A 9651-nucleotide genomic window follows, 5' to 3' on the forward strand; every position below is an offset into this window, starting at 1 on the left:
TTTGAAGTTTGGGTTTCATGGAGACAAGCATCATGTACTGAAATGTGATGGAATTCTAGCTCTTGGATCAAGATGTGTGAATCTCATCATTCATGTTATCCGTGGGACATCACCGAGAGTACGCAATAGGACATAGTCCTTCTCAACAGTTCTTTGATGACAATCCCCACTTTATGGTACCAATCTGTAAAGATTTAACCAGATAATTATACACAACTAACCAAAATTCAATCAACAAGCAAGGTGAAAATGCAAGCCATTATTCCACAACTATAATGCAAATAATTAGACTTTGTTCAAAATTAATGCAACTCTTATTGATGGTTTAACTAGAATGTGCTCCCACTAAAATCAATATCTCACCTAATTGATATCTCAGTGATTCAAGATCCACAACTCACTTACTACCCATTGATGTGACATCATTGATGAGTAGTAACGAGACTTGTAGGTCAACAACCAATCATATCTCCATATTACTTCTTGTTCATCTTTCGATGGGTGTGTTCTGAGATCAACACCGTCTTGATATCTGTTCAAGACAACCAAATGTACTTGCAACATCAATCATTGATACGCCCATTTTGCATCATGTTTTTCTATTGTTATTTATAAAGTTTAAAGTTATATCCCATACTATGATGCTATTCTAATGCACTTTAATGCAAGATGCACCAAAAGAGGAGGGATTGCCGGCAGCTAGAAATCTGACATGAAAAAGCTACCACAGAGATAGCAATTCTCCACAGCTCAAAATGGCAAGAAAATTTAAGGATATTTATTTTGAAATTTAAAACAAAAAAGAGGCTAGCCAACTCACCTCCAGGATGCTCCCCCTATTTCAGCCTTCGTTGGCCGTTGGATGATGGTCAAAATAGTCTTCTACGTGATCTGGAACGTCGGATGGTTGCGCTGCTCGTTTTCACCGCGTGGTAACCTCGCACTGGCCAATGACGTGTGGGCTCATGCGATGTGCTGGTTGGCTGGGTCAACCGTTTCGTGGTGCGTGCACACCGTGTCCCTGCACGCCGCGTGCACATCGCGCTGATTGCGGGAGATCGTGCGAGAGCAACACCCGTTGGTCACCGCCCCGCACAAACCCTACCCTTTCCAGTGCTCCCAAATCGACGCAGCCGCCTCCCCTCTCCCTCCCTTCCTCCCCAAACGCGTCGGCCGCCTCCTCTCCACCTGCCATACCGCGTCCCCGCTGCCGCCATGGCCTCTTCAGGAGGCACGCCCGTCCATGGTGTGAAGCAGCAGACCAGGATCTGGATGAGGAAGAGGAGATCCGGGCGCCCCAACGGTGGATCGATCGATGCGAGGTGACAACGAGCTCCTCCGGACGTGGGGGAGCAGCGAGGCCGGAGATCCAGTCGGCGCATGCGGGTCGAATTAGCTGCAGCGCTCCGGTCCCCAAGCCGCCTCCAGGCTCGCTTCCTCCATCCTCCCACGTCGATTGCACCCCTCCTCCCGCATCTCACCCATCTCGATGGATGGCGTGCGGGCACAGAGGCGAGGTTCTCCGGCGGCGGCGGGAACCTCCAGGCAGAGCGACCCCATGGATCCGTCCCTGCAGGAGAGAAGGAATGAGAGGAGCAGCGGCGCTGGCCTCTCCTCTCCCTGCACCGCCGCTGTCCTGCGTTGTCACTGACGTCCCCAAGTGCTTCTCTCCAGAAATGGTGCCACCATGTCCAGATCAAGTCAAGCGCCAGGTGAAGTTTCCTCCTGATTTTATTTTGTTTAGCATTTGTGTGGAGCTTGAATCAGATCTGTGTAACTTGGAGATGCTTTTTTTCTGCACGGATACTTGCAGACATATGGAGGAAGATTAGTTAGTAATGCCCATATGAATTTGAACGTACAATTTATAGACATCCTTCAATTGCATTACAAGCCCTGGAAGAGCGACACCAGCCAGGTAGGCCTCTCCCTCCTCTCCATACTCCACATGAGGTGTGCAGGTCACCACGTGACATATCGTCTCTGCTCTCGCGGTTATGCCTTACTTGCAGCATGTGTGATGTGTGCGTGCTTACTGATGTGTGGCAATTTCTTAATTATAAGTCCCAGTTTATGCACTTTCTAGAAGGATGACGGTAAGGAGGGGCTACCTTTTCCTCAGAGAGGACCCTAACTGAACTTTGTATCGAAGCTTTGTGTGTGTTTCTCCTTAATCTGTGTGTAAATTCAGAGTTCTAGTCACCATCCTGGTGTTTGCTGATTTCAGGCATTGTATGGGATGGATCTATCATGCTGAGATTAGTTGTAGACTTCCTTGCTGAACCCTGCATGGAGCAATGCATCCCCAGTTTGCTTCCAGAGGAGGAAGGGGAAGAGGTGAACCTGCTTGTTCTTCATTTATTCCTAAATAAATATCTAATCTCTTGGGGTTATTAAGAAGAGGGTCAGTATTGCCCGGAACCATAAGGTATTCTATACTGTGTTACAAGATATCTTGTGATTCGTGTGTGTTTTCTACAAGCATCTAACTTGTTGTTTGGTGATATATATATGTTGACAGGAAAGTCTAAGCATTCCGATAGTTAGAAATACATATATTTCAGTTGCAACAAAATTGTATAGAATGATGAATGAATATTAACTAAGTCATTCACACAAACAAAAAAGTATTGCATTTAGAGTGTATATCCAGTTATTAGTTCATGAAGTGAGACAGATAAAAAACTGATTCTTAAATATGAACAAACAGATAGAATCTCGGCGTCTCGCACAACTGCGACACCTTCGCCTTATTGTTGTTACCTATTCTGCATCCTTTCTCGGTTTTGATTCCCTGATATCCAATTTATCTAAATGCCACAATTTCTCAGATCTGAGAGAGGAGAGGAACAGAAGAATCCATTAGAAGAATTTAGTGAAGAACAAGGTGACTCTCTCTCTCTCTCATGTGAACACGGTTCATTTTGATGTTATGATTTGTGCTAATGTAAATATGAGTTATGCATATATTGTCTAAATGTATTAGAAAAATGGTCTGGTTGCGCAAACATTTGGTAGACACTTTTTTTATTCAAGATGGAACAAGTTGTTTGGATGTATTCTGTTACCGATATTCATGTAAATGGCTTGCACACTTTGTTTTGTTATAAAGTAAACATATGGGTGTATGGTTATCGGAATTCAGAGGTCCTGCGATGGCATCAAGAGCCTCTCTGGTTTTGATTTTCTGGTATAAAATTTAATCTTTACCGAACAATGTGAAATAGATTGGAAGAAGAGCATATATAAGGACTGACCTTTTCATGTTGCTTTCTTCAGGGCAATGTTTATTGACGATTTTTTGCTTTGGAAAACACTTTCCGTATGCTGCCTGAAATGGATTCTTCATAACGTTGTCTTTGAATTCGCACCAAATTCAGTCACAATTCAATACTGATTAAAGCAATAGGAATTTCACCGGCAAGTGTTTGTGAGTCGTTCTTGGCATATATTGTCCTATAGTAATACTTGATGTAGTTATTGAATCGAGATATCTGGATTTATTTACTTCCATTTGACTTATTCATTCTGGGATGAATTTTGTGTTCGCCTGCCTTTCACCTCTACACACCATCATTGTTTTCTTGATGTTGTCACCCATGTGTTAATGTTGTAGAAGATGTATCATTTGACTTCTTTTAGGCTCTATTTTTTTACTGAGCATACGTGGATGCCCATGAAGTGTTCATTGTTTTTTTAACAAGTAAATATTGATGCACAGAAGATTTATATGGTAGTTTCCATTCTGGTTTACATGGGTAGTACCTGAAGCTTATTTATATTTCCACTCCTGTGGATTTATTTGAGATTCTTGATTCTTGACATATCAGGAGTTAGTGTTGGTGTTACGTTCTACCAGATCCATTTTTTGCTCATGTTTCTTAGGTTCAATTAGTGTTCTCCATTTTTCTAATAAGTGAACGTGGACACATACAGACAGTAGAGGAACAATCACTGTTCTCTTTGTGTTTTAGCGAGTATATGTGGATGCACAGAAAGCATTATGTTCTTGTTTACAAGGTAGTACATGGAGCATATTTACTTTGTCTAAACTGTAATATTTATTTTGTCTGCTTGCATCAAAATCAAAATGCGGCTTTTGCTTGCTAATAATTTTGGTTACGGTGTGGCTGGCTACCTATTACTCAAGATGGTTCCATATTATATCATCAATTTCAGGAACCTTATCTCATATGTTGCTGATTTCATAACAGATTGTTGGCATTGTAGCTTCAAGAGACATGTATGTTGCTTATCTTTTGCCTACTGAGCACACAAAACAAATGTTTCTATGAATATATGTAAGTGAAACAACATGCTCCCATTTTTGGTCAGTTGGTGGACCTGACTAATACATATTTTTTTGGTGAGAGATATTATTCATATGTTCTCAGCCATGTACCCATAATTAATAAACTAATGGTTTTTTTGTTGGGCTGTTGCTGCCTCCAATCTTTTGCCCGGCAAACAAATGCTCAATATTTATTTGTTTTCTCCTTCCTACGAGTGCTTCGTCCTTGTATCTGTTGGTGGAATACAATGTTCTTTATTCTCCATGTTTTGGTTAATATCAATTTCCATGCTTCATGTTTGTTTACCTTTCTCATTTTTGCACTGTCTTGTATTAAAACAGGATTCTTTACTCAAATCCTGCTAATAACTAAAGCCTTTCAAGGATGTTGCTTCAATATGGAAAGATGTTCCCCTGCAAGTTTTTTGATTGTTACAACAAAGACTACTTTTTGAGTTGTCGAGGCGAGTTGATGATCTAACCACTAGCGGCTGAGAAACTTCATTTAGAATGTGACGTGTCATGTACTTATAGGCTAATCGAGTGACCTTTTTGTTATCTATGGAATATGAATCTCCAAATTTTGTGCGTGCTCTAAGCAGTAAGCACTCAAAATTTGTGGTTGTAAACAATATTTAACCTTGTTATTCTTCACAAATAGTGTAATGACATAGGAAGATATAAACATGGTATTTTCTGATGGTCTCTTTTAAATTGGGCCAGTAATTTTATTTGTGTAGATAACAACATGTGGACCTCCTTCAGAGTCATGGGAAGAAAAACTTTGGGTTAAAAGCAAATTTAAACACGTTGTATTTTTCGGATTTTGTGATTTATGATGTTCAGGTCAAGGATGTCAAGTTCTGCTTCTCTGTTTCGAACCTTTTATTCTCTGTTTGGCCTATAACTTGTATTGCCTTATTGGTAAAGATTTAAATTAAGCCTTGCTGCTACAAACTTTTATTTTCTTGGAGAAGATTGTATTCATTGGTTGGTGAGTTGATCTATTTGTGATTTGTACCTCGGTTGACAGAACATCTGATATTTGAAATGATGAATCGGGGATCTTAGGGTCATTAGAGCATATGTAACTCGGGAACAACGACAAGTTGTTTATGTTGAAGGTGATCACACCTTGATTGCTGGACATGATCGGATTCAGTTAGATGTGATATTGGGGTCCAAAAAGATTGAGGTTTGTACAACTCCTAAAAGTTCATCTAATCCTTTCAAGCACTCAGTCCCTTTTAGGGTTATGTTTGTTTCACCTAATTAATAATTGGAATTTGTTGGCACCAAACATTAGTCTACACTCGTATTTATGATGAGAACTATGAAAATTTATTTTGTAGTACATTGTGGTTTATTAGTGTTCTACAGACTATGGTCATTTGTGTTATGTTCTCTATTATAAACTGTCACAATATTTGGCCAAACCTTGCGTACATCCTGTACATATTTTTCTCAGTTTAAGCCCCCATTCAGCATTCTGGTGATTATGCCAATCACCGTTGTCTGAACCCTGATTTAGATGTTTGGAAGCGTGTCTAGCTGCCTTTTTCTGAGGTTGCTGACAAATATACTACTGTCTCTTCCAAAACATATGGTATGAAATTTAGCTACAACCATTTGACTGTCTCTTCCAAACCTTCCTTGCTTTTGCAAATAATACTTTATGGTTGGCACTATTGTCTATATCTGCCAAATATTTACATGTTAGTATAGCCAGAAATTCAGATGCCACACATTAGTGATGGTTTGTTATTCATCATTCCATGTTGGTTAGCCATGATAAATTTGATTTCTAGAGTAGCAGATGATTCATGTCAGGTTTCTTTTAGAGATCGAAATATGTGTTGACTCTGAAATAAGTAGTACGCCGTCCAGTTCTGCATAGGTGAAAGCATACTGATCCCATTTACATACTATGCAAAACTGGACGGCCTTCTAAATATCTAAAACTACTATTTGTTGTGTAATCTGTATCACCTCTTCATACTCTGTATATGCTTTCGACTTACTCCCTCCGTCTGAAAAAACTTGTCCCTCATACATGTATCTAGCACCAAGTTAGTGCTAGATACATCCATTTGAAAGATAAGCTTGAGACAAGTTTTTCTGGACGGAGGGAGTACTAGGTAAAAGTGCGTGAGAATGATGGCCTTTTATTCATTCAAGAGCTCTAAATGACACCGTTGTATTGGCAACATATTCAGTCATTTCGGATCATCTTGTTGGTGTGTGCTGTAAAATGAGTTGTGACATTTGTTGGTATGTGCTGTAAAAAACTGAAAAAAGGCAGTTCATGTTTATTTTTCTTCTGAATTTTGTTCCCCTATAAGATGTGGCCTACTGTATACTCTTGGGATAAATGAGTTGTGACATTTGTTGTTGTCCACTATTTTCTTTGCAATTTCCCTGGTATATTGTCAACAATTTGGCGTGAACATTCCAGGCTTGTTAGAGACAAATTCATAAAAGTTTGACAATACATGTTGGCCAATTGTCAGGTAACAAAGCAAGCATATAGTTACAGAACAAAAGGATATAGTCATTTTTATGTTCCAACAAGTAAATGGCAGCGACAGAGTGGCACCCAGCCAACAAAGGATTTGAGGCCGATCAATACCCTTATGCCAATATACATGGTTCAGTTCTGGACCACAACAGTTCACATTTTTGTTACTGAAAACCCTCAGGGCCTCACCTATCCATGATGGTTGAAAGAAGTAGTAGAGAAAGATACCACACAGGCTGTTACAAAACTTATTGCTGGACCTATACATCACACATTGATCTTCACATCCATGCCCTCAACAATAAAGGGGATCAATCGCGTGATGGATGGGCTGGAGTTTGTTTCCATGGCCGACTACGCAGCGTCACCAGGATGCCCGATGGATAGCTGTTGTGCCAGCTCCGAGGTGTCGTGCAGTTCGTCGCCATGGCTGACTTTGTGCGTGACGGAGCAGATGGATGGGTAGCCCGTGGTGGTACATCAGGGACGACGTGCCGCACGGCCGCCGCCGTGCCGTCAGGCGGTGGCGAGAATGGCATGACCAGTGGCTGGATTTTGGGGGCATTGGAGGAGATAAGGAGTGAAACAGGGAAGCGGGGAAGGAGACGCCTGTTGCATTAAGATTCGGACGGGCAGTTGGCGAGCGCTAGAGTGGGTCTCACGATCGGGTCCGTATGACCCGGTCGTATAGGATTTTTTTCTGTCCCATGCCATATTAATTTCAGAAGAATAAATTCTTATTCAGATGTTCATTGTGTTTTTATGTACTGCTATATCTAAAAAAGCAAGTTTCAGCTAAAACCAGAGCCGTGGTTAAGATACTCTTCGCACCTAGGATATGTGTATATGTTCAGATTGCTCTCTGCGCCATTTTGTTACTCAGCTGACAAACTGAGAAAGAAAGGAAAGGGATAGACAGTCTTCGCTAGCTCCGCCCCCCGCCGCTTCATATTCAAGTCTTTACGGGCCACGGGCATCGCTCTATGTGGGTTGGGCTAAATAACATATGGGCTATCCTAATACCTCCTGATCCCTATATCTCCGTATATGCGCAACAAAGACATGTTTTTTCTTAGGTTTTTTATCTTTTCCCCTCTTTTTTTGCAGGAAAAATATGCATGGCCAGATTTCTCATCATGATAACCATGTTTCCAAACTTGCTAAAAAAATACAACCATGCCAACTTTACTCTCTCATCATAGTGCCCATATTTTCAAACTGAACATATGCATACCATGCAAAGTTTCCCTTTTCCCAGACTATTATTTAACAACGTAATAAACATGTTTAAAAAATAGCATGATTTAGTTGAAGGTTCTTGCAGCATGAAACTATTTTCATCGACAACATGTCTTCAGCAGGTCTCTGCGCCATTTGGCGCAACGGGTCAACTAGTATATAAAATAAGTAGAGAAAATTACCAGAGGGGAGCCACCCAGGGCCCACAAGCCCCGGGGCGCCCCCCTAGGGGCGCGTCGGGTAGGCTTGTGGGGCCGATGGAGGTCAACCGATGCTGATCTTTTCTGATATGAAGCCATCTTCCCTGGAAAACAATTCAAGAGAGGACTTTGGAGACTAGTCGCCACATTCTCAAGGCAGAACTTGGGTAGGGGCACTTTTGCTCTCCGATGGAGCGATTCCGCCAGGGAAACTTCCCTCCGGAGGGGGAAATCGAAGCCATCGTCATTACCAACGCTCCTCTCATCGGGGGAGGACTCATCTTCATCAACACAATCTCATCTCCAAACCCTAGTTCATCTCTTGTGTTCAATCTTTGTGTCCAATCTCAGATTGGTATCTGGGTTTTCTAGTAGTGTTGATTGCATCGTGTAGTTGATGCTAGTTGGTTTACTTGGTCGAAGATTATATGTCTTGTATTTTGAACACACATTTATATCCTCTGATCATCAACACAATTATGATTTGTGAGTATTTCAATTTGTTCTTGAGGACATGGGAGAAGTCTCATTATTAGTAATCATGTGAAGTTGATCACCATTCAATGTTTTGATGATATGTTGTGTTGTTCTTCCTCTAATAGTCCCAAATGGCAAGTCGAGTAGGTGAGCACACCTTCTTAGGTCCAAGGTGTCATGAAATAGAGTTTTTTCGGAAGCTTTATTTCATCTAAAAAATAGACACATGGTTCACTATCAAGCTAAGAATAAACGAAGGAAGATTTTCCATCCGCACACGAAGAGGATGAACCGTAGCCCTACTAGCTAGGTCATGAGCCACATGATTAGTTTCACATGCACAATGCTCAACACTAACATCACCAAAAGTGTTACAAATGTCAAAGTAGTCATCGACAACTGGGTCCCAGTTCCTATGATATCTTCATTCCATCCACGAAGAGGCTCTGATCCCTCTCTTCATTACTTCCACGAGTTTTGCAAAGTCAGAGTGCACCAGTAACTACTAACTGGTAGACTTTGGGTAACATTGCATGGAAAACAATTTTTTTCTCTACGCACACGCAATGATGTATCCATGGAGATGCATAGCAACGAGGGGGAGAGTGTGTCTACGTACCCTCGTAGACCGTAAGCGGAAGTGTTTCACAATGCGGTTGATGTAGTCGAACTTTCTACGCGATCCAACCGATCGAGTACCGAACGTACGACACCTCCGAGTTCTGCACATGTTCAGCTCGATGACATCCTCGCCTTCTTGATCTATCAAGATAGGCAAAGTAGTGGATGAGTTCTGGTAGCACGACGTCGTGGTGACGGTGATGGTGAAGTGATCTCCGCAGGGCTTCGCCTAAGCACTACGAAAATATGACTGGGGGTGTAAACAGTGGAGGGGGCGCCGCACACGGCTAAGCAATTGTCTATCG

At 41.6% G+C, this 9651-nt stretch overlaps 1 long non-coding RNA gene across 5 annotated transcripts; it reads left to right on the plus strand.

The window, feature by feature from the left end:
• The first annotated feature begins 1050 nt into the window (after positions 1 to 1050).
• Positions 1051 to 7659, plus strand: LOC119295652. Of its 5 annotated transcripts, none has more exons than XR_005144141.1 (5): positions 1051 to 1712; positions 1814 to 1918; positions 2228 to 2337; positions 2832 to 5486; positions 6802 to 7659. It is a non-coding gene; the product is annotated as an uncharacterized LOC119295652 (long non-coding RNA). The 5 variants fall into 5 exon arrangements; XR_005144142.1 differs by lacking the exon at positions 6802 to 7659 and having other exon boundaries at positions 1052 to 1712; positions 2832 to 4525; positions 4634 to 6616; XR_005144139.1 differs by lacking the exon at positions 6802 to 7659 and having other exon boundaries at positions 1056 to 1712; positions 2228 to 2428; positions 2832 to 2887; positions 3280 to 6616.
• The last annotated feature ends 1992 nt before the right edge of the window (positions 7660 to 9651 follow it).

This window comes from Triticum dicoccoides, chromosome 4B (genome assembly GCF_002162155.2).
Source record: "Triticum dicoccoides isolate Atlit2015 ecotype Zavitan chromosome 4B, WEW_v2.0, whole genome shotgun sequence".
Classification (NCBI taxonomy): domain Eukaryota; kingdom Viridiplantae; phylum Streptophyta; class Magnoliopsida; order Poales; family Poaceae; genus Triticum; species Triticum dicoccoides.